The sequence below is a fragment of the Stegostoma tigrinum genome, chromosome 26, assembly GCF_030684315.1.
Source record: "Stegostoma tigrinum isolate sSteTig4 chromosome 26, sSteTig4.hap1, whole genome shotgun sequence".
Taxonomy (NCBI): Eukaryota; Metazoa; Chordata; class Chondrichthyes; order Orectolobiformes; family Stegostomatidae; genus Stegostoma; species Stegostoma tigrinum.
Genome location: NC_081379.1, coordinates 35,327,355 through 35,353,337, shown reverse-complemented (window position 1 = coordinate 35,353,337; position 25,983 = coordinate 35,327,355). Strand labels below are relative to the sequence as shown.

Genomic DNA, 25,983 nt, shown 5'->3' with positions numbered 1-25,983 from the left:
AAGAAAGACAACTGGTGGTGGTTTAACCCAAGGGTCACCATACTTCAAGCAAGGGGACAGGTTGAGAACAAGAATCCGTCATGGTAACCTCAGCCAGTACAGGAATTGAATTTACACTGTCAGTGATAACCTGTATCATAAATGGCTATCCAACTGAACTAAATCAACCCTGTCATCAGATTAATTACTTATCTGGTAATGGACCAAATAGACTAACAGACGAAGATGTTTCATTATGTAGCCAAGAGCCTGTTAACATTACAATATACAATTATGCTTCGCATATATAACACCTTTGCATATATGCCATTCATGTGTTGTTGCTCGAAGCAGAATAGCATTATTTCATAAGACTAGGAGCATTTAGTGGTGTGATACATAAAATATTATTTTTCTATTAAGGTGAGGTTAATTTTTTTAGGGGCTCAATATCTTTAGTTAACTGCACAATGAGTAAGTTCAAAGTTGATTTTCTGGTCAGGCAGTGTGCCGAAAGGCAAGTTCTTTTCATTCTTTAACATAAATTCAGCTGTTACATACAAAGAACAAATAACAAAGAAAATTACAGCACAGGTACAGGCCCTTCAGCCCTCCAAGCCTGCACCGATCCAGATCCTCTGTCTAAACCTGTCACCTATTTTCCAAGGATCTGTATCCCTCTGCTCCCTACCCATTCATGTATCTATTTAGATACATCTTAATGGCAATATCGTGCCCGCCTCCACCACCTCCGCTGGCAATGTGTTCCAGGCACCCACCACCCTCTGCGTAAAGAACCTTCCATGCATATCTCCCTTAAACTTTTCCCTTCACACCTTGAAATCGTGACCCCTAGTAATTGAGGCCCCCACTCATTCATAGGCAGGTTTTCTTCTTTCAAGGAGCTTAGCAGGAAAATATTATAATAAGGCAAACAGGTTCAAGCTGCTCACTTTTTGCGGTGTGTTTATTTTGATGAATGGGAAATCTGAGTAGTTTGTTTGAGTTTGTGATAAAAGTTTCTGCACACCAAACTCTTATATCCAGGGACTAAATCAGAAAATCTATCAGGCTGACTGTAGTATTTTCTGTTCAACGAGGGCTTTTTTTTCACTTTTCAAAGGACTGCCTTTGCTTCTTCAGAATTTTTTGAAGTGTAGTACAGAAGTTGAAGCATGACAAAATGTGATGGGCACAAAATGCATGTGTTAATGTTTGTCCATTACTCATCAATGAGTACATAGAATCTCAAAATATACAAAAATAAATATAACTTTAAAACGTGTTTCAAAAGAGCTGTGTAGCTCAAGCTAATTAACCTGAACTTTGCAACCTTGTTGTACCTTCAGTCTACAGACTGACTTTTGAATTTCCATGTTCAATACTACGATATAATGGAAACTGCCCATGTAAACTTGTAACACCCTCATTGCACAGCCTCATCAATGATGGCATTCATACTCCACTGAAATGTACAAGTAATTGTGACTGGTTTATGTAAGCTGCTTAATTTATATAATACACACAAAGGAGTATGCCATAGGAAATGTTCACTAAATAATAGTTGTATTTATGATTTATTTTAAATGAAGAAAGGCATGCAGATACATAAACACATATTCTGCTGCTCTCTGGTCTTTTTGTCACCTAATTTTTTTTATCCCCTTTCTGGTAGAAGTTGGTAGATGAGATGGCATGACTGAGTAGAGAAAGGAGCCAACAATGGTCACAATTTGTACTTAAGACATGGTTACAAATGTGAAATTATTAGTCTCTGTATTGATAATTCTTGAAGTGATGGAAATTACAATAACTGCTTCCCTCTACACAGTACAATTTACCCTGTTCTGCAGTATTTTGTCTTGATGTATTGATCTTGATCTTCTGGCTCTCACTTCAGCTCCACAGTTGCAGCAGAGAATATGGAAATCATCTTTCTTGTGGATGTTAAAGGTTCTGGTTGGAACCCATTTTGCATTCTGTTCTCATAAAGTCAAAGTCATACAGTTAGAAGGGTGACACAGTGGTTAGCTGCCTCACAGCAACCAGGGACCCAGGTTCGATTCCACCTTAGGCAACTGTCTGCAAGGACTTTGCACATTCTCCCCATGTCTGTATAGGTTTTCTCCTACAGTCTAAAGATATGCAAGTTAGATGGATTGGCCATGTTGTTACCCTTTAGTGACCAGAGACATGTAGGTTAGGTGTGTTAGCCATGGGAAATGCAGGGTTGCAGGGATAGGGTAGGGGGATGGGTCTTGGTGGGATGCTGTCTGGGGACATGGTGTGCACTTGTTGGACTCAGTGGCCTGTTTCCACACAATCGGGATTCTATACAGCATGGAGACAGATCTCCGGTCTAACTTGTCCATGCTGACCAAGCTTCCCAAATTAAACAAGTCTGTACATTTAGCCCATATCTCAACCCTTCCTATTCATGTACCTGTCCAAATGTTGTAAATGTACCTGCATCTACCACTTCCTCTGGCAGTTCATTCCACATATGAATCACCTTCTTGTGTGAAAAAGCTGCCCCCACAGATCCCTTTTAAATCTTTCTCCTTTCACCTTCAATATATGCTTTCTAGTTTTGAACTCTGCCAACCGAAGGAAAAGACCTTTTTGTTATTCACCTCATCTATGTCCCTCGTGACTTTACAAAGCTCTAGGCACCATATGTCTGGGAGGGCAGCACCCCACTTCAACAAACTAAAATGAGGTGAAAAGTGACTACAATATTCTTTATTGTCATATGTACTCGAGTACAGATGCACAGTGAAAAGTTTTACAGTCACCTGTTATGGCGCCATCTTAGGTACAAGTTTTAGTACAAAAGAGGAATTAAAAAGAGAAGTATTGCATTACTTTACAGAAATATGACATAGTTAAAAAGATAGTCACAAATTAGAAATAAATATTACATAGCAGTAACTGAACTCAGGGGCTTACATATGTGGTCTGACCATTCATGCCAGACATCAGTCCAACAATCGTCCCCACTTGGCTTCAAGCCTCCTCTCTGCTCTGCACCAGCTCTCAGGCTACTCCAGGGTAAGTTTTCCCCAGGACTCACTTCCCTGTACTGATCTCCACCTGGGACTGCTTTCCTTCACTGGCGTCCACTTCGAGACTGTTTCACCGCAACCAGGACTTGCCTCCAGAGCTCACTAGCTGTTCCATTCGCCTCCAAGTACGTCAAAGTCATGATTCAAAAAAAAAGCAGGAAGGAGAAAAGGGAAAAGAAAAATGAATGGGTGGAGTAGAGGAGCTCCAGCCGGAGCACCTTACTCCACTGCCATCACGCACTGATAATTATGAGATCAAGTTGCTAAGCATTGCATTACCTTGAGTACAGAAGATTGAGGTGCAAACTTATTAAGACGTTTGAGTTAAGGGGAGAAATGCATGAGGTATTAGAGAGAGGTTTTGTTTCCTACAATGGGGTAGTTTAGAAAAAGCGTCATAATCTTAAAACGGGAGCTGGGCCTTTCGTTGATGTCAGGAGAAATCTGAAGCCCTCCAAGCGGAAAGAAACTGAGGTTCAGTCAGTTGAAGCTTTAAAACTACAATCAATAGAGTTTTATTAGGGATTATGGAACAGAGGAAGGTAGATAGAGATAAGAAACAGAGCAGCTCAATGGTTCAACGGGTTCAAGCAGTTGAATGGCCTTTTCCTGCTTGGTCTTGGTTTCCTTCCATTGGCAGGGACCCTATCAGTAACAGGGTTGTCACTTCAGATCTCGATTCTGAAGTAAAACCTCAAAAAGAAAGTGCAATGTCTTAAAAGGTGATTAAAACAGGGAAGTATTCCTGCTTTACAACTAACTCACTACTTTGGCAACATACTTCTGAAATCATGGTTCAATTATTTTGTACCTTTCCTACACATATAAATAGCAGGATTGGCACACATTGACATTCATGCTGTGTTCCTTGTATTACTTTATGTGTTACTTTAATAAATATTTTAGTGATTTCAAATCTTTGTATGATTCCAAAAAAGTGTGATTGCTTAAAAGAGTTATTAAGAGTAATTTAGAGTAAATAATCCGCAAGATTAAATTACGTGTTTTAAATTTACAATGCATATAGTGAAGATGTAAATTCACGTAATTTGCAATAAGTCGTAATCCTATTTTTAAACTCTGCCAAAAAATATGTTTTTTTTAACCAGCTAAGCTTTAGACTGATTTTTTCTCTGGCTAATCATCTGCTCAAATCTTTGAGGATCTGACTCCACAAGAATTAGTCACTAATGTCTCATCTTGAGTACAGTGTCTCACTCCGTCAGCTTTATGAGTGAACTGTGATTAATAGCAGTGGCAGGCTGTTTATTCAAGGAAATTATCACAGTTGAGCCTGATCCTGCTCTGCAGAATTGTCCATGTATTGTGCATGTAATTGTGACATTGACTGCCAATGGTAATCAGGAGGAGAATTCCAGCCAATTTTCCTCTCCTAAACAAAACAATAGTGGGGTCAATTTTAGCAGTGCTTCCTTCTGCTAGAGTTGGAATCAGCTAACTCAGACCATAATGGACACAAACTGGGCACTTATCTGGGTTTGGGTTAACTCTACAAATCCTCTTTGTTTCCAGCCTGTACCACTGTACCTGTATCCTTAATCTCATCCACTCCGTCAGCTACCAAATCAAGCTAAATATGAAAGGAGAACCTTGATAACCCGATGATTACTATGCTCTGGTTCTCTCCCAACATCCAATCCTTTATTCATATCAATTTCTTTTTCCCCTGATTACAATGTCCACCACACCATTTTTTTTTGGTTTATGCTTTTAGGTGCTTTATGTATTTGCTTCACACACATAATGAAGTGAATAAGTTATTAAAGCTTCACTGAGTTATTAAGTTCTATCTTAATATTGAGTTATTAAGTTCCATTGAAATGCCACTTTGTACCATAGCCTTGGGATGATGTGACTCTAGTTGACACTATCCTCATAGATATTGGTCAATGTCAGTACTTAGGACCACAATTTTTGTGTGTGTCACAGTTCTAAATGACAAATAGTATGACACCTGCTTTAACAGTGTTCCAGCAATGCTTGATTTACCCTTTTGTGAAAATAATTCCATGCACAGTTTGCAATTTTGATGTGATTATTTTCAAATTTTGGAAAGAAATTCCAGCCTTCAGAATGTCAAATGTCAATTTGTTAAAATGCAGAAAAGACCTGAGGACTGGTGCATATTGAAGCATCTCGAGGCAATAGGTTGGACAGTTAGCTGTGCATGATTAGGGACGCCATGTAAAATTTGCCCTTAAACATAAAGTGCTAAAGGCATGCCTTTATTGTCATCAGTTTTAGTAGCTCTAAACCAGGCTACAGTCAGAAATCATCCCAATCACTGCACCACAGTTAGCAATACCTATCTAACGGCACGGTGGCTCAGTGGTTAGCACTGCAGCCTCACAGCGCCAGGGACCCGGGTTCAATTCCAGCCTTGGGCAACTGTCTGTGTGGAGTTTGCACATTCTCCCCGTGTCTGCGTGGGTTTCCTACGGGTGCTCCGGTTTCCTCCCACAGTCCAAAGATGTGCAGGCTAGGTGGATTGGCCATGCTAAATTGCCCATAGTTCAGGGGTGTGTGGGGTATAGGGGGATGGGTCTGGGTAGGATGCTTCAAGGGGCAATGTGGACTGGTTGGGCCAAAGGGCCTGTTTCCACACTGTAGGCAATCTAATCTTATTGTAAGATAGTTAGAAACTGCCTGTTTGTTATTCTTCTTGTTGGCTCATCTGACAAGAGTACTATTTTAAATTGTGGTAATATTTTTTGCAAATGCCATCTATAATGTCAGGCCAACAAATGTTCTGAGATTTTGGAACCGGTGTTTAGCAGGTCATTGCCAACAATGCCAGGATTTGGAATTGTGGTCTAACCAGGCTGCTTCAAGTGAATTTCTTGGTTTATTTTGATAAAGAAAAGGTTAACCTAGCCCTAGTTATCTGTCACGGATGAGGGGAAAGTAGAGAGGAGGGACAAGGAAACAACTGATTTGAGTGCAAAAGAAAATCACAAACCAACAAATAACAGTTTTAGAAAAAGAAAAGTGTTATTATTATCGGATCTTTGAAGTTAAGAACACAATGATTCAAAACAACAGAAGGTAAAGGAAGAAACTGTAGCTCATTACAAAATACCCCTTATTTAGGCTTATATTCCTGGTTGCACTTCTTAGCATATAATATTTAGAAACTAACACGTATATACTTTGTACACCATAAAGTTACTGTTGATTATTAATTATTGTAGATACGCAATCATTATTCAGAATTAAATAAACAATGCTTGGATACTCAAACTCTGTACGAATGATGGGGGAGGGAGATCACTCAAAATTTAATTGGTAAAGGGAGGAGAATAATGAGATAAAGCACACCAATGCACAACTACAGGTCATAATCCACCTACATATTTTCCAAAGCTTGTTTCCTGATCTCTCAGTGAGTCATACCCGTTCTGTAGACAAGCAGTGTCACTGAGCTGTGAATCACTTCATGTTGCAGTGCAGAATAATTGACTCAGTTAAATCAAGTATGTTCCAGAGTGGGTGGGGTAACAGTTTGTATGGAGGAACTAGTCATCTGGCAAAAAAGATCTGCAAATGCTGAATGTGGGGAAAATAACAATCAAAGTTTAACATTGTCCTGAATAAAAATCTTCACATATGAAAAGAACAAATTTTTAGTGCAAATATATTGGCATGGGCTTGAGATCGGTATGACAGGTCGGCACAACATCGAGGGCCGAAGGGCCTGTACTGTGCTTTAATGTTCTATGATGATATAGAATTCAGGACATGAGTTATATCTGAGATCATCTTAAATAAGGATCAGCAGGAGTTGCCAAGCATGTTGCAACGCTAAATCATCTCACATCTAAAATGTAAGAATTCACAAAACACAAATTTCTCCATCATCAAGATAATAAAATGTGAGGCTGCATGAACACAGCAGGCCAAGCAGCATCTCAGGAGCACAAAAGCTGACGTTTCGGGCCTAGACCCTTCATCAGAGAGGGGGATGGGGTGAGGGTTCTGGAATAAATAGGGAGAGAGGGGGAGGCGGACCGAAGATGGAGAGAAAAGAAGATAGGTGGAGAGAGTATAGGTGGGGAGTTAGGGAGGGGATAGGTCAGTCCAGGGAAGACGGACAGGTCAAGGAGGTGGGATGAGGTTAGTAGGTAGATGGGGGTGTGGCTTGGGGTGGGAGGAAGGGATGGGTGAGAGGAAGAACAGGTTAGGGAGGCAGAGACTCCATCATCAACTTCATTTTTTCTTGTCCTTCTCTCTTTAAAATTTTGTTCTTTCCCCTTCTCACCCTGTTCAAGTGCTCTTCGATGGGTGTTGGTGCTGTATTAATGCTGGCTGACAATTTAAAAGTGGGGGTTGAAAGTTTAAAAAAAATCACAGTTGAATGACTCATTTTCTCAGTTATTGTCCACAGAGAAACACTGAACAGTAATCAGGAACTGCAGCCTGAGCCAATTTCAGCAATATTTAGGAGACCTACATTTGATTCAGTCATGAATGATCCATAGATTTTTTTAAAATTTTCGCTCCTTGTGAGGAGATGTTTACTCTCTGGATAAATCTCAATATCAAAATGAGAACTCACTATTTCAATCCCAGATGTGACCTATTTCCTGTGATAGTACAACAGTAGGATATTATCATGGATCACTCATGCACTGTATCTCTGAACCTTAGTCATTGGTATCTTCACATGTTAAGGTAGATGTCAATTAATACCTGTTGCCCAAAAAAATACTCATTGAGAAGCATGAAAACAGATTACTAGAGTATTATTTAAACTTGAAATTAAGACTTTGCCTGAGGAACATGCGAATAGGAGTAGACCATTCAACCAATGAGGCGATTCTACTATTCAATTTGTTCACACCCGATCTGTATCTTAATTCCTTTTGTCAGCTTTGGTTTTACATTTTTTAATACATTTGCGTAACAAATGTACAATAATCCCAGTACTGAAATTTTACATTGACATAGCCTTAATAGCTTTTAGAGGTAATTGCTTTGATATTTCAATTACTCTGACATTCTTGGACAGGCTCATCAAAGCAAATAATTTCTCTCTCTGCCTTCTCAATTCTTTCATTGTCGTAAACATTTCAGTTAGATGACTCCTTAATCTTCTATTCTGGAGCAAACATAAATCTAGCCTATGCAACTTGTATTTAATAGGAGAGTCCACTGTTAATTTTAAGAGAAATTAGATACATAACTAAAGCAAAGGCCTAAGGCGGGGGCGGGGGGGGAGTGTAGAACAGTGCGATTGTTTCTTGTTTACCCTAGTCACAAGTTAGACTGGACATTATGAGTCAAATTGAATCCATCTGCAATGTAAATTTCTATGGTTATAATAAAATGGAACCACAGAATTAAATTTTGTTCCAGTTGAAAACACAACCAGAAGCTATTGTTAATAAAAACCTTTGATTGAGCTTTTTGATCTTTTTTAATGCAAAATTATTCCTTATTTAGAAAGGTTGTTCCATTTTAATTTCTAACCATTGCTGCTGCAGTTACGCCAGCTTCCTTCTCTTGCTTGTGATTTTTAACCTGAGTACTTTAACAGTTAATAATGTCTTGTTTACTTTCACAGAAACTCTAATGGTTGAAGTGATTTAATCCTGGAAAAGCATGTTTGTTTCGTGAACGTTTTAGAACAACATTGAAGATGTCAGAAATGTGGACTGCGGTTGTTAATTAACTTCAACATCATCATTAATTACGTTACATTAAAGTCATGGCTTCTCAAGTGCTATTTTAACCACTTCAATTAAAGACAGATAATATAGCAATACGGAGCAGGTCCATCTGGCTTCTTTAAAAGAAAAAGGGAAGTTGATGTTTTAAATATAAAAGAAAAGCTTTCTTAGACAGAGACAACTAGTAGTGGTTTAACCAGAGTGTCACCATGCCTGAGGTGAGGGGAGAGGTTGGGAAGGAGAATCCTTCATGGTAACCTCAGCTGGTGCAGGAATTGAAGGAGCCCACACTGTTAGCATCACTCTGCATCACAAGCCAACCATCCAACCAACTGAGGTATATTTTCTGTTAAACCTTAAAATAACAGCATTGAAAATATAATGATGTCTCAAACCATTATTTATTTCTCCATTTCTGCAATGCAGGATATATTTGCTGGTGCAATTTATTTTTCCTTGTTTGGTTTAACATTTTCCACATTAAATTAATATAATTCCTCTGAAGATAATAAAATGAGGAATTGTTACTCCTGGTCGTTCGGCAGTTAGCACCGATGCTTCACAGCACCAGGGACCCAGGTTCAAATCCACCTTAAGGTGATTGTGCAGCCTCCACACTGACATTCTCCATGTGTCTGCATAGGCTTCCTCCCACAGCTCAAAGATGTGCAGCTTAGGTGGATTGGCTAGGCTAAATTGCCCATAGTATCCAGGGTTCTACAGCTGAGGTGGATCAGCCATTGGAAATTCAGAGTTATGGGGACAGGGTGGGTTTGAGTGTGATACTCTTTGCGGGGTGGGTGTGGACCTGATTGGCCTATTTCCATATTGTAGGGAGTCATTCAGCCAATGAATGCAAACATTTCCTCTGGAATTATCTGAGGTATTCTGCTTTTTAAAAATTGCTGATATCTCAAAAGTGATCATCTATTTAGTTACACACTTAAACTGTGTTTCCTTGAGCTTTATAGTTCAATCTCTATATTAACCTTAAAAAAACCTAAGATGATCGAAATTTGGTCCTCGTTCATTTCCTAAATAATTTTATAAGAATCTGTCAAACACTGAACATGTTCGAATTGATTCGAAAGTAGCACGGTACCCTATACTCAATTCAGATTACAATAACGGGACAATAGCCCAATTAATAAAATAAGTCTACTGTACTTTTCCTCTCATCTTTGTGTACATTGAGGTCGCAGTTGAGCAACACCACTCCATCCGGTTCGGACAACCTCTGTGAAAATGAGACGAGCGCTTCCAATCTACCGCCGGCAGCAGGACAGGTCATCCGGAGGACTACCTTCGTGGGACAGGCTCCGAAAGGGGCTGCTCTCTTGCTGCGAGCCTGCGCTGGCGTTTCTTTGGCAGGAGGTGGTGAAGGTGGCGCGTTGGCGCCGCCATATTGGTTGTGGCGAGAGGCGTCAGTTGGGCTCGCGGTCAGTGAGTGCTGGTGGGGGAAATAGAAGGAGAAGAAGAAGAAGAAAAACCTTTGTGGAGTGGGTGTTCTCGGTATAAACAACGGCCGGCCGAGGACTAAGAGGAATAAGCTGTCAGTCAGTTACCGGGAGGAGGAGCGGAGGGGGTGGGGGCTCGATGCGTTTCCGCTTGCGCCGTTTGGCCTTCACCAGGAAGTCGAACTGCGGCGGGTGTCCCGGAGAGAAGGCGAGGTGAGTACGGGAGTGATCGAGGAGGGTGTGAGGGAGGGAGGTAGGTAGGTCAGGTCAGGTCGGGGCGGTGCGGTGCGGTGCGTGTGTGTGTTCGGGCGGCTCGGTTTGGGTGTAGGGTGTTGTTGACCGGTGTCACCCCGAGGGCGGGGGTCCACGGACCGGCCTGTGTATGAACCCTGGGAGCGGACGCTGTCGGTGCTGTCACCTCATCTCCCTACCGTCAGGACTCCTTTCCCGCACGGTGGAGGGGGTTGGCGGAAGGAGGGGGCAGTCGGTAGTTTTTATTTTGATGGGTGACTGGAGGCTGGGGGCAGTGTTCAGTATTTCACGGTGGTGGGGTGTCGGCCTGTAGCCGGTCTGTTCCTGTTCTCCCTCTCCCACAACCCCCCGCCCCCAACTGTAGCCACTTCCTGATCTGTGTGTCTGTCACCCTACACTCAGACGGTGTTTGACGGACGGTGGGAGTTGTCCCCGCTGGGTGACCGTGAAGGGATGTCGCTGTTTGGGCTGATGCACTTTTTCCCTTCTCTGAAACTTCCCTGGCCCGTTCTGGGGCCACGTACCGCTGATTTTTTTTTCTCTCTTTTCCCCCTTTCACATTTAGCAGCTGATTAGCCCCAGTCGGGCGCATTCTCTGCAGTATATCAGGAGCAGATTATAAACTCCATGCGTTCCTCCCAGTGACTGAGCAGCAGCTTTATTGTTGTTTACAGTATTATTTATGTGCGAGAGCGTGTCTGCCTCGCCACCCCCACCAACTCTCACCCCAACCCCCACACCCACCCCCGTGTTGACGCAGGGAACTGGCAGGCGCGTCATTTTAAATTCTCAAGCAGCCAGCCTTCTGCATGTTGTTGTCTGCCGGCCAGGTGTGCAGTATGTGAATTACCCTCTATCCATCACATCTTTGTGGCTGGACCCTCCTTGGATCAGGGCCCAGTTACGCGGGGTTTGCGTCAAATGAAATCGAGAAGGGCGGCATTTTTCCAAATTGAGTGCTTCATGAACTGACTGTCTCCACCAAGGAGGCCTCCGGTTCAATTGCCCTACACTTCTCATGACCGTGAAGTCAGATCAATAGATCAACCGTCTGTCTGTCTGAAGGAGTAGTATAACGCAGGAACATGTTGACGCGCAATGAGCCCTAAACGTAGATCACATTTTGTCTGCAATAATTTGCAAGAGGTTTATAATTTATGGAGTGATTTGTTCTGTTTAGAGAGAACACTGAATAAGTTATCATTTGCCACCTACTTAGGATGTCAAGTTGGGACAGATCATTTCATCCACATTATAACAGCCACGTTGAAACTGCGTTTAGGGACCCGAAATTAAAGTTTTCACCATGTTGATGTGAATTTGTTGTTTACTTTTCTCGTGGCAATAAAATATTTCTATCTGGACAAATTTGTTGGCACAGTTATGCATTCAAGAGTGCCTTTAGAGGAGTTTTTCCTGGATTGTCTTTCTAAGATTTAATCCTGGAAAGGGGGGAAAAAAGATCAAGTAGCACAACATTCAGGATGTAATTAAAGTTCATAGGTTATCGATCACCATCAGTTTTAAAACACTTGTAAATATGTCATTTCATGTACTCATGGCCACTGCCAAACTCTCCATGTTCCCTGGTGACTACTTTTCTTCCTGACCCTATCTTTGTACGCACATTAGAATTGGCCTTACTCCCTCCATTATATATAGACGTGGATGCATTTTCTAACCTGTCACTGAGCACTCTGAAATACACGTCCCTTTTCCCAGCAAGCATCTCATCCCAAAGATTTTGCTTCCTTTTCATCGAATCAACTCATCTGTTATGCCTCAACGTTTCAAACATCTGCCCCCTCCCCGGTTGGCAACCCAGGTAAGGAGCCTGGACAACCTGCAGATCCAGAATACACTGTTTGAAGGTACCATTTACTTTTGCTACAGCAGCTGTCTGACCACCTGCTTTTTCATCTGTTAAGAATTGAGTTATATTCGCCACCCTTGGGTTGCAGTGGATTGGTACACTGGGTCCATTTAGGAGACCCTGCTAAATGTGCTTTTTAATGTTAGACACTTTCAGCTTGCTGCCTATGGTGGCTTATTGGGCTGTATCTGTCCATATGGTCCAGACCCTCCAGATTGAGTGGTCTCCACAGTTGCTGTTGTTGCTTCCAAGCATTTGGAGCACTTGAGTCTAAGTGTGAGTTCTGCAACTCCATCACAGATTACGACCCACAGTCATGGTACCCCTGCCTTAGAGATATCAACCCTCGTTGGGGAATGGTATCAAGTTGAGAGTGTATGGATACTACAGATTATTTGTTAGGCATTGTAATATGTAGAATTGGGTTTGCATTAACCTGAGCCATAAATTCCATATTACCTTAATGGCAGTTATGATGGTCACAGATGTGCAGTCAGTCTCTGTGAAGCATTGTATAGGTTTTTCAGATTTCTGTTTATTACATGATTTTGCTTACTGTCTTCTCTTCCATACTCAATTTGTCAAAAACTACAGTTATTTTTAAACAATAGAAATTGTAACAAAGTAATAGGCCACTTGATTCAATAAGTTTTTGTCACCTTTTGTCCTCCACCTAAGCAACTTGATCTAATCATGTCAACTCAGCTTTCTCCATATCCTTTCATAGAATCTCTACAGTGCAGAAAGAGGCCATCCAGCCTATTGACTCTGCACTGGCCCTCCAGATCCAGCCTCCATTCTATCGACTTAACCCCACATTTACCTTGGCTAGGCCACGTAACCTATGGATCCCTAGACATAGAGGTAATTTGGTATGGCCAGTCCACATAACCTGTACATCTTTGGACTGTGGGAGGAAACTGGAGCACCTGGAATAAACCCTCAGTCATGGGGTAAGTGGCCAAACTCCCCACAGTCACCCAAGAGTGGAATTGACCCAGGTCTCTGGCACTGTGAGACATCAGTGCTGACCACTGTGCCACCGTGCCGCCTCAGATTCCTCCCCTTCTCATCAACCTAGTGAACCTTATCTTGACTCTTGATGTCGTTCTTACCGCAGACATGAATCCTGGAAGGAAATTTCAAGGCAGCGCTATTTATGAAGTTTCTCTTCTGTTTGTCTTTAACAGTAATCCCTCAACTGCAAGGAATATTCCTTGCCTACAGACTCTCCTCATGCTTTTTTCAAAATTTTAAACACTTCAGATATGTTGCTCCATGTTCTGTTTTTCTCTCTTCACTAAATTTTTGATAGTGAATCTTGCTTCTAATGCATCTGTAACGTTGTATCGAGCTTTTTGCTGTTTTGAGCTACAGGATGCTATGCTTACTAGTAACTGAAGCACAGTTACTCTGCATTTTTGGCATTAAAAAAAAACAATTGTGATCTAGTCTATAGACTTGTAGTTTATGGAATGTGCTTTTCAGATTTTCAGGAATTTGAAGATTAATGTATGTGAACTTGCAATCCCAATGTTGTTTAAAGGCTGATCATTATCTCATGAACCAGAATACTCTACACTTCATGAAATAAAAATTAATAAAACTCTAAATTTTATACCGCCATATCAGCTTGAGATACTGATTTGAATATCCAGTGACCCTTAACCCAAGTTTCATCATACTTCTGTAACTTCCAGCTTGCTTCCATTTAGAGTATGATTAGTGCTGTGGTTTCTTATGCTTAAATGCATTCACCTTGGACTGACATTTTAAACACCATCTGCGACTAGCTTCATTTGGTGGGTGCAGTAGTCATGCTGCTAATGTAATTTGCAGTATAATTTATAGTGAACACTGACATTTGGCTTCTCTTCCAGTGTATTTTGTGTGATCTTAGAACAAGAATGGCGGAAAAGGCCATTCTACTTTCGGTTTCATGCATTTCTCCAGAGCAGCATGTAGGTTAGTTCCGTCTTCCCACGTTTTGTCGATAGGTCTGCAAATCTGTGTCCAGCTTTTTAATCAATTCTTATAAAATTCTTATAAACTGAATCTGCCTACATCGCAGTTGCAGAGAGTGCTCTCTGGACCCCTGGCAACTGTGTAGATGTGCAGTTCCTTGTGTTTCCTTGTTTTCTACTTGCCTTAAACCATTGGCCTCTGGTCCTCATTCCTTCTGCTAATGAGAGCACTTTTCCTCTTGAGTAGTTTTAACACGTCTTGAAACACATGCAACCCAGATTGAACTTGTTACACGCGTGTCATCAAACTTTTTTAAAAGTTGCTTTTCAGTTAGTGTTCCGATCAAAAGGAAAGAACATGTGGATACTGAAATTCCAAACAAACAGCAATAGCTGGAAAAACTATGGGTCCGAAAAGGGTCACTGGATGTGAAATGTTAACACTGTTTCCTTTTTACAGATGCTGCCTGACCTGCTGATTTTCTCCAGCTATTTTCTGTTTTGTTAAATGGTGGAAATCTATGAAAGATGAAGCAAAGTTTGTATCGGCTTTTTGGGAGCAAGTGTAATTTAAGAAGTGGAACCCTTTGCTTCCTGGTGTCTCATGTTGCACGAAGTGTCTCTGTGTTTCACGTTAAGGGAATGTCTTTGAAGGGCAGTTGCCATTGTATAACTGAATCTGAAAGCCCAAAAGTTTTACAATATTGATAGCACATGCTAGTGAAAGCAAAAATTTTAAATTCTAAAGGTAATTTTTTTAAGAGCTTTATGATTAGGTGGTGAGATATTTAGTTCATTTCTACTTGTTGCAATTTTCTATCAAATTTTTCTTCTTAATTCTCCCTTTCTTCCACCCTCAAATCCTGGTCATAATTGTACCTGCCACATTAGTGATTGATTTCCTGCTGATGAAATACAAAGTAAAAATATTAAGCACCATTTCCTTTACATAATTGGTGTTATGAATCAATATTTGAAATGGCTGTACAGCTGAGGAATTATTTGAATCTTTTTTGTTGTCACATTGAAATACATGATTTTTATTTGCTGAAATAAACGCAGTAATATTAGTTTCTAACTGTTTTACCGAGGGGTTATTCAGAAGATGTCCTTCAAATTTGTCAGTGTTCGCATACTCTGAATCTGGTGTCCTGTTTAAGGCAGTCATAATAACTGTGCACTGATCAAAAAAGTCTAACTTCCAGTAATGTTGTTTAATTTTCATAGCTTTGGATTTCAGTTAGAAATTAGCTAACTTGTGATTGTAAGTAGTTCATCAAGGTATTTTATTAAACATAAGATAACACGGTGTGAAGCTGGATGAACACAGCAGACCAAGCAGCATCAGAGGAGCAGGGAAGTTTTACGTTTTGGGTCGGGACCCTTCTTCGGTCCCGACCCAAAACGTCGAACTTTCCTGCTCCTCTGCGGCTTGGCCTGCTGTGTTCATCCAGCTTCACACCGTGTTATCTCAGATTCTCCAGCATCGGCAGTTCCTACTGTCTCTGTAACTATTTTGTTAAACGTGTGTTTTAACAAGCATAACAAGAAAACTTAGCAAATTTGTGGATTTGTGTAGTCAAACCAATTCTGAAAAGCTAAGCTAAGAATTTTAACCTAAATATGGAGGTAAGTAATGACACTGGAGAAATAGGCAAACGGCAAACTGGGAAGGGGAGATAATAGGAAAGAACAGTCGTAATATTTTACTTGTTTAGATTGGGCCGTGGTACACATGCCTTATGCTGAGGTTGTGCCAATTATGCCAGGTAAAGAAATGGCGAAAGCGATCGATGTCATACCCCTCCTGATTTACAAAGAGCTATGTTTGATTTTACTTCCTTACTCTTGTGTTATCTATTCAGTTAAATATTAAAACCACTTTGCAACAACAAATACAAGAATGAGTCATTTGAAATTTAAGCTTCTAGGTTTTCAGTTTTTGATCCTTTTCTAATGCGTAAAGTTTGTTAAAATTATTTTGGAAATGCATGGCAGTTTTTGCTACAAGCAGATTTTGTGTTGTCAAATTTGTGAAACTTCTTAGGATATGATGGGGTCGATAGAGAGAAAATATCCTCTGAGAGTTTTGCATAAAGATTCATAATCTTTAATGTCAGAAAGGTCTAGCTCCAATGTTATGTCAGGGAGCAGTTCTCACAGTGGAAAGCTGGAATTGATGTTAAAAGCTTATGGAACCAAGGTAGAATTCACATATGTATCCTCATATGCAATTGCAGATGTTCAAGTGCAGAGAGATTGAATGAATTTCCCAAGTATCTAGGAATAACGATATGCTTATTGATTTACTTGTGATACCACAGTATCTGATCTTTGTTTTCAAATGGGAACTGGATCATCAGGATTGCAGGGGGTTTTGTGCATGTTTTTGTTTAATGGGTTTCAACTAATAATAAAGGGTCTTGAGTCAATTGACATTGTACCAAAACATCGTGAAGCTGACGAGCCATAGATAAGCTTACTGTCAACCTTGGCCAGTAAAATGCTAAAATATATAAACATTATTTGTAATTCTTTAGAAAATGTTTGAGACAATTTTTTTGATAAACTTTTGAAAAAATTAATTTCAACCTTTTTCTATATTTTCTGATTAGTGGCTAAAACTGAAAATTGAACACAAGGATATAATAGAAAGAAACGACACAGTGTAGAGCTGCAGGAACGCAGCAGGTGAGGCAGCATCAGAGGAGCAAGAAAATTGATGTTTTGGGTCAGGACCCTTCAGAAATGGGATGGGGAAGGGAGCTGGGAAATAGAGGGAGGGATAAGGCTGGGGATAGGTAGGTGGGAGGGTGATAGGTGGATGCGGGTGGGTAGTGGTGGGGATTGGTTGGTGGGATGGGTGGGGTGGATAGGTGGAGATGATGATGGACAGGTTGTCAGGTCAAGAAGGTGGAGATGAGAGGGTGGTTTAGGTGTGGGATGAGGCTGGGGGTGGGGAGATTTTAAAACTGGTGAATTCTATTGGATGTACGTTTGCTCGCTGAGCTGGAAGGTTAGTTTTCAGACGTTTCGTCACCATTCTAGGTAACATCATCAGTGAGCCTCCGGTGAAGCGCTGGTGTTATGCCCCGCTTTCTATTTATATGTTTAGGTTTCTTTGGGTTGGTGATGTTGCAAATGCCTTGCAAGAGCTGTGACAAACACTACATTGAACAAACAGGCAAAAAACTAGCCACCAGGATACATGAACATCAACTAGCCACAAAAAGACATGACCCACTATCACTAGTATCCTTACATACAGATGAGGAAGGACACCACTTTGATTGGGACAACACATCCATCCTAGGACAAGCCAAGCAGAGACATGCACGAGAATTCCAACCGGAACACTCCATCAACAAACACATTGATTTGGAGCCAATCTACCATCCTCTGAGAAAAAGAACAGGAAATGACATCACCAACCCAAAGAAATCTAAACATCTAAATAGAAAGCGGGACATAACACCAGTGCTTCACCGGAGGCTCACTGATGATGTTACCTAGAATGGTGACGAAACATCTGGGAGCAAACCTTCAAGCTCAGTGAACCAGCTTACATCTGGAACAAAATAAAAACCCACTCTCTTGTGGACCGAGAGGAGGAGAGTGCTGTCTTGGAGGTGAAAGGAGGACGTCGAGTTGGCTGTGCACCCTTGCGACCAGTGGATCTTAATGCTGGCTTCGGCCTAACGCTGGTTCAGGGGAGCAGCCAACCTGCAACGATGGCTGCGGCAAGTGCTCGTGCCCCGGGTCAGGGGGTCCGGAACACCATCCGTGTTTCCGTAAAGAAGGTGGATGAAGGTGCACCTGTGGACCGCACCTTCTTCGTGAAGAGGGTCCTGTTGGACTGTTGTGGGTTCGCTGCTGCAGACATTTACTGCCTGCAGGATTTCCCCAGAGGAGATTTTTACGATGTGACCTTCAGGAGTGCCAAGCTTTGCGAGCGCTTCCTGGAGGTTTTCAAGGAGAAAGGAGGTGAGGGCCCCCTCTCTGTATTGACCGCTGTCCCGCTGTTTGTGATGCCAGTGCAGAGGAGCCGTATGGTGACTGTACACATGTACAACCCGCATGTGCCAGCAGTTGATGTCCTGACCTTCCTTGGAAGGTACGTGAAGGTGGAAGGGGACCTAACTGACATCATGGACCCCTTTGGCATCTGGACCAGTAAGAGGCAGGTCAAGGTGACGCTGAGGATGGGCGCAGACGGGAATGTCGTACACCCACCGTCCAGCTTCGCGATCAGCGGGAGCAAGGGCTACCTGACCTATGCAGGGCAACCTAAAGTCTGCCGTGCCTGTGGTAGGTCAGGTCACGTGGCGGCCAACTGCAAAGCCACCATCTGCAGGGAGGAGGGACACCTTGCAAAGGATTGCCCACAAGAGAAAAGCCGCAACCTTTGCAGGGAAGCGGGCCACCTCTATAGGGCATGCCCGCAGCGAGGGACCACCTACGCCCAGGTCGCCGGCAGGGGCAATGCGGGGCCAGCCGCCGCCGCCCCCCCCCCCCCCACCTCTCCGAGGAGAGGAAGGCACCAGGGCCCAGCAAGGACCCCACTAATGTGCAGGAGGGCCCAGCACCGCAGGATGGGCCCGAGGCCAGCAAAACACCCCTGCAGGCTCCGCTTTCCCCCCGACAACCCGGAGTCAATGGAGGCGGCGACAGGCGATCCAGGGGAGTGGACAACGGTCCGGAAAGCGAGGAGGAAGATGCGTCGACGGGCTCAGGAACCGCAACCATCAGGCGGGAAGAGGCAGCTACAGGGGTGCTATAAGAGCTCCTCTGACGAGGGGGACTCGGAGAGGGCCTGCCCGAAGCAGAAGTTAAAGATCTCGAGGGAGAAGGAAAGCAGCACCCCGCTTCAGGTGACGGGAGGCGTCCTGAGGCTCCCTCCGACACCCAGTGAAGTGCCGCTGGGGCACTGGAGGGCCCCCCGGAACTTCCAGGCGGGAAGGAGGAAACAGCGCGTCCCCAGCCTGACCCAGAGCCGGACCCTCCTGCCTCCGCACCCCTGACAGGGGGATGCCACCCGGAAGGCAGCACGGACGGTTTCCTGAGCCCGAAGAGCGTCCAGCATTTAGCCCGGGCAATGGGCATGAAGGGACAGATGGAGGGGCTGGACCTTGGACTTGGGGAGGGTACTGCGATCACTGCCCACGATGGGGGTACGAGTTGCGAGCATTAATGTGCGCAGTGTCAGGTCCACCGCCAGATCTGTATCCACGTTGGCCTACCTGACCACCATCAACGCGGACCTCCTGTTTCTGCAAGAGTGCGGGATACCGCACCTCGGCAGGTACGGGAAATGGTCCGGCGCCTGGACCTGTGGGCCTTCAATCAGGTTGAGGGGTAACGACTGTCGCTCCTCGGGCCTGGCTATTCTGCTGCGGGGGCGCGACTTCACCATCTCTCAAGTTCAGGAGGTGGTGGGGGGGAGCGCCTGCTAGTGGCTGACATCACCTACAGGAACGCTCCCCTGAGGCTGATCAACGTGTACGCCCCAGCGGTACGGAATGAGCGGTTGGCCGTCCTGCAGCGGCTTCCACCCCTGCTGGCTACATCCAGGCCGGTCATCCTAGGCGGAGACTTCAACTGCATCATCGATGCAGATGGAAGATCCGGCGTGCGGACAGCGGGTCGGGGGAGTCAACTGGACGTCACGTCCAGATTCCTGATGGGCACGGTGAAGGACGCCAAGCTGCTCGAAGTCTTCAGCACCCCTGCAGACGGAGCGCAGCGGAGGTACACCTGGTTGCGGCCAGACGGGTCTATCCGCTCAAGGATAGACTTCCTGTTTGTGTCACGGGCATTCTCAGTCAAGTCCACCGGCGTCGAGCCGGTGTTCTTCTCTGACCACTGCCTCCTGCTGGCCGACTATCACTTACAGGACGACCAGCCGGCTGGCAAGGGGACGTGGAAGCTCAACACGACTCTGTTGACCCCAGAGAACGTTGAGGAGCTTAAGAGGGAGTACGCCGGTTGGAGAACCGTGAAACCCCTCTTTGAGTCTCCGGGCGACTGGTGGGAGACGGTGAAGGAGAACATCAAGAGGTTCTTTGTCCTCAAGGGTCTTCGGAAGGCGAGAGAGAGGCGGGGAAAGCTGTCGCGACTCCAGAAAAGGGTGCAGAACCTGCTCCTTCTGCAGTTGATGGGGGTCGATGTCATGGAGGACCTCCGCGAGGTGAGGGGCCAGCAAGCCTCGCTCTTCGCCGCGGAGGCCTCCAGGATAATCTTCCGGTCCAGGGTCCGCTCCGTGGAGCAGGACGACACGTGCTCGCGTTTCTTCTTTCAGAAGGTGCACAAAGAGAGCTCCGTGCTTAGCCGGCTGAAGGAGGACGACAGCTCAGTGACGTCGTCTCGGCCCGACATTTTGAGGATCAGCAGATCATTCTATGCCAGACTATACGACACTAAGCCCACGGACAGCACGGCCTCCGAGTCGTTCCTGTCATCTATCACGGAGGTCTCAGACGACGGCACGAGGGAGTGGCTGGACCGGCCGATATCCCTGGAGGAGCTGACCAGGGCCCTTGAGTCCTTGGAGAGGAATAGGACTCCCGGAAGCGACAGCTTACCGGTCGAGCTGTATTCCGCTCTGTGGGGTCTGGTCGGCCAGGACCTGCTGGAGGTGTATGATAGTGCACTTCGGGCAGGGGAAATGAGGAAGGGCATCATCACCCTCATTTACAAGGGGGAGAGGGAAGAAATTAAGAATTGGCGTCCCATTTCACTAATGAACGTGGACTACAAAATCCTGGCCAAGGTCATAGCCAACTGGGTTAGGTCTGTCCTGGAGTCGGTGATTCACCCTGACCAAACCTGTGCTGTGCCGGGCAGGAAGATCGCTGAGAGCCTCGCGCTCATCAGGGATACGATCGCCTACGTACAGGACAGGCAGGTGGACACCTGCCTCGTCAGCCTGGACCAGGAGAAGGCCTTCAACAGGGTCTCTCATGCTTACATGAGGGAGGTCCTCTCCAAATTGGGGTTCGGGGAAGGCATCCGCAATTGGATCCGGCTGCTCTACGCCAACATCGTTAGCGCAGTCTCGATCAATGGGTGGGAATCAGACAGTTTTCCTGTTAGATCTGGAGTCAGGCAGGGCTGCCCACTCTCTCCTGCCTTGTTCATGTGCTGTGTGGAGCCCTTCGCCGCATCCATCAGGAAGGACGTGAGCCTGAAGGGCGTGACTATCCCAGGCAGCGGAGGCCTTCAGGTAAAGACCTCCCTGTTCGTGGACGATGTCGCCGTCTTCTGCACCGATCGTCGGTCGGTGAGTAGACTATTGGACATCTGCGGCCAGTTTGAACTGGCCTCAGATGCCAAGGTCAATAGGGGTAAGAGCGAGGTCATGTTCTTCGGGAACTGGGACGACCGCCCCTTCACCGTCAGGACAGACTACCTGAAGGTGCTGGGTGTTTGGTTTGGTGGAGCTGGGGTGTGCACTAAGACTTGGGAGGAGCGTATCACCAAATTGAAGCAGAAGCTGGGCAGGTGGCCGCTCCGGTCCCTCTCCATTGCGGGCAAGAACTTGGTTGTCAGGTGCGAGGGGCTTTCGGTACTGTTGTATGTGGCGCAGGCCTGGCCTATTCCCTGGACCTGCGCCGCTGCAGTCACCCGGGCCATCTTCCACTTCATGTGGGGGTCGAGGATGGACCGGGTCCGCAGGGACACCATGTACAAAGACCTGGAAAATGGGGGAAAGGGCGTACCGAACGCCACCCTCGCCCTGACGGCTACCTTTGTGTGCGGCTGCATCAAGCTGTGCATAGATCCTCAGTACGCAAACACCAAGTGTCACTACTTACTGAGGTTCTACCTGTCCCCGGTGTTGCGAAGGATGGGCCTGGCCTCGTTGCCGTGGAACACTCCGAGTAGTTGGACCATTCCGTGCCACCTGTCCTTCGTGGAGAAATTTTTGAAAGGAAACACCTTTTGACCACAAGGCCGTCAGGCAGTGGTCAGCACGGAGTATCTTCGGGACCCTTCGGGAAAAGGAAAGGGTGGATCCCGTTGTGTGGTTTCCCCACGCAGACTGCCAGAGTAGTTTGGCAGAATGCCTCATCGCCAGAACTTTCAAACAAGCACGAGGACATTGCTTGGCTGGCGGTGAGAGGGGCTCTGCCAGTGAGATCCTTTATGCATGCCCGGAATCTCTGCACCACCACACGCTGTCCTCGAGGTGGCTGCGGGGGGGACGAGACTGTCGATCACCTCCTTCTGGAGTGTGCCTATGCGCAGGAGGTCTGGTGGGGGATGCAGTGGTATTTGTCGAGGTTCGTCCTGAGCAGCTCCATGACGCGGGACTCCGTGCTCTACGGGCTGTTTCCGGGGACGCACACCGAGACTAACATCAACTGTGCCTGGAGGACCATCAATGCGGTGAAAGACGCTCTTTGGTCTGCCCGCAACTTGCTGGTCTGCCAGCTGAAAGAACCGACCCCGACCGAGTGTTGCAGACTGGCGCACTCCAAGGTGCAGGACTACGTGCTGAGGGACGCGCTAAAGCTTGGGGCAGCCGCCGCCAAGGCGCGGTGGGGAAAGACCACGGTATAAAACCCCTCGTTCAGAATAGAAAAAAGGGCCCTATCTGGTAACTGGGCCCAGCTAGCGCCTTCCCCAACTGGTCAGGGGGCCAACTGGGACTGTGCGGGGTGACGACTGCCGGGGTGTTTTCTTTGCTTTGTTTCTTTTTTCCTTCTTTGTTTTTTTTCCTTTTAGTTGGTGTATGTACCCCCTGCGTAACCCGGAGTGGCTTGCATGACTGGGAAGGTGTGTGAATATGTTTTATTTTTTGTACATCTTACGAATAAGGTATATTTTTTCAAATAAAAAAAAGTGACGAAACATCTGGGAACAAACCTTCCAGCTCAGCAAGCAAACTTACATCCAGAACCTCAACCTGAGCTACAAATCTTCTCAAAACTCGCTGGTGAATTCTATGTTTAGGCCATTGGGCTATGGGCTGTCAAGGCAGAATATGAGGTGTTGCTGCTCCCTGTTTGCAGGTGATATCGTTGTGACACTGGGGAAAGCCATCAAGGGAGTGGGAGGTGGTAGTTAAAATGGCTGGCAACAGGAAGGTGTTGTTTGATTATTGCGTACAGATCCCAGTACAGAACGGTCCCTGAGTCTGGGTTACCTTTCACCAATGTAGAGGAGGCCACATCGGAAGTAATGGATACAGTAGACTAGGTTGGAGGATGTACTGATGAATCCCTGTCGGACGTGAAAAGTTTACATTGGGCCTTGGATGGAGGTGGGGGGGGTAAGGTGTAAGTGCAGGTGTAGCACTTCCTGCGGTTGCGGGGAAAGGTGCCAGGTTTGGTGTGAGTGGGGAGAGTGAAGCAGACGAGGGAGTTGCAGGGAGTGTGAAAGGCAGATGTGGGTGGGGTGGGGAATATCTCTTTTTGGTAGGGATGGATTGTACATGGCGGAGAATGATGCACTGGATGTGGAGGTTGGTGGGTGTTACTTGAGGACCTGTGGGATTCTGTCTTTATTTTTGTTGAGTGGTGTTAAGGGTAGAAGTATGGGAAATGCAAGAGATGTGGTTGAGGGCAGTTTGTGATCACTGGGGGGTGGGGGTAGGGGCGGTGGTGGTGGGGGGAGGGTGGATGTTGTAGTCCTTAAAATTAGGAGGGTGTCTGGGAGTGGAACGCTCCATCTTGGAAGCAGATGTGGTGGAGGCGGCGCAATTAGGAGAAATGGATCTAATGCTCCAACTTCCCTCTGCAATCAAGGGTCTGTTTATCCCTCTGACTTAATAATGAATTCACATCCTATTCCGTGATTGAACAATTATACTGAAAGAATTGGGCAAATATGATTTGTCACAAAGATTCTAAGCAGAAGAATATTGGCAAGTTTCATTGTTACAGCCAAAGAAACATCAGGTTCTGTAAAGAGTTAGTAGGAACTGCTGATTCTGTAGAATCTGAGATAACAAGGTGTAGAGCTGGATGAACACAGCAGGCCAAGCAGCATCAGAGGAGCAGGAAAGCTGATGTTTTGGGTCTGGACCTAACAATGGATAGATTTTATCAATGTTGTTACATTATTTGGAGTGAAATATACAAAGGCTAATTTGGTCAAAATCTGTTTGTGAATTTGTCAAAGAATAAGTGACTTACTTGTGCCACTAGGGCTAGGTACTGAAATTCCTTGAAGCCAAAATAAGCACTGTTTTCAAGTTTATCATGCCGAAACCAAGACACAAAATTCTGCATTGACACAGGAATATTTTATCAGGGTTTATTCAGAATTTGTGTTGTTGTGACTTCTTGGCACTTTTTTAAATTGAAGAATACTGTGCTGTAATGTTCTATAAAAGCTAAAAAGACAAAAGAACATTCGTGTCTGACAACTTGAAAGCTGTGCAGACAACTATACCTGTTCCAGCAATACCAAATAGAGAAACTATCAAAACTGTTACTGTTGCCATTCTGTGGGGGACAAAATAGGGATCAAATAGGCAGTCAGTTATTCTACCAGGAAGTTGAATACTTCTCAACAAGGAAAATAAATGATTTGTAGACAAGGACATACAGCTTAGTCTTGATTGTACAAAAGCTTATTTAGAAATATAACAATTCTGAAGAGACTTATTTCCACACATCACAACCTTTTTAGTTTTAGGCAAGAATTTAAGACTTAGAGGGAAACCAAATACTGTGATCAAAATGAGTTTGTGTAGTATATTGTTGGAATATCAGTCTTTATATGATGGAAATATAACTTGTATTAAAATAATCTTGAAGTTTCTTGACAGAAAACAAATGCCTTTTAATAACTTCCTCTCAAATCTGTTGAGAGTTGTATAACATACAAAATTATCATTTTTGGGCATTGAGTTTTGAAATAGGAATGGAAGGATTTGGGTTAGTCCTTTTGACAGTTTTGTTGAAAAGTCAAACTAATTCTGGAACGGTGACCTAAATAAGTCATGGCTGAAGTCAATGCCTTCTCGCAGACTCTTCTGGTGTTATAATGTTTATGCTATTGGGCTTATGACAGACATGTCAAACATGTTAAAGCTATTAGTTTTTGTTCTGACTGAAGAGAATAGTAACATTTTACAGTCCAGGTTAAACAAGAGTATAATACTGTTGAAGAAAATTCTCTTCAGTTTGAAAGAAGGGAGTTTTCAGTTCTCAGGGATGGTTACCTCAGCAGAAGTGTTCCCACGATTTCCGCCCCCCCCCCCCCCCCCCCAAGCTTGCGTAGAAGTCTTCAACATAAGAACTAAGAGCAGGTGTAGGCGTTCGGCCCTTTGAGCCTGCTCTGCCATTCAGTAAGATCATGGCTGATCTTTTTGTGGATTCACATCCACTTACCTGCGTTCTCACTGTATCCTTTAATTCCTTTGTTCAGAAAAAACCTACCTTGGCTTTAAAAACGTTTACAGAAGTAGCATCAACTATTTTACTGGGCAAGAAATTCTGTAGATTAACAACCTTCTGAGTGAAGAAGTTCCTTCTCAATTCAGTCCTAAATCTGCTCCCTCTAATTTTGAGGCTATGCCTTCTTGTCCTAGCTTCACCTGCCAGTGGGAACATCCTCTCTACTTCTATCTTATCTATTCCCTTCATAATTTTATATGTTTCTATAAGATTCCCCCCCTCAATCTTCTGAATTCCAGTGAATATAATCCCAATCTACTAAGTCTCTCCTGATAAGCAAACATCCTCAACCTCA

The 25,983-nt window shown here is 44.6% G+C and overlaps 1 protein-coding gene across 5 annotated transcripts in view; it reads left to right on the top strand.

Annotated features, from left to right (window-relative positions):
• The first annotated feature begins 10,120 nt into the window (after positions 1 to 10,120).
• The window catches only part of taok3a (TAO kinase 3a), a 116,287-nt gene continuing 100,424 nt past the window's right edge, over positions 10,121 to 25,983 (top strand). For 3 of the 5 annotated variants that reach the window (XM_048556142.2, XM_048556143.2, XM_048556140.2), the window contains exon 1: positions 10,124 to 10,404. The gene's annotated coding sequence lies outside the window, so the exon portion shown is untranslated. Of the gene's footprint in view, positions 10,405 to 12,250; positions 12,269 to 25,983 lie in introns of those variants that run through there. The other 2 variants (XM_059655094.1, XM_048556141.2) reach the window with 2 other exon arrangements.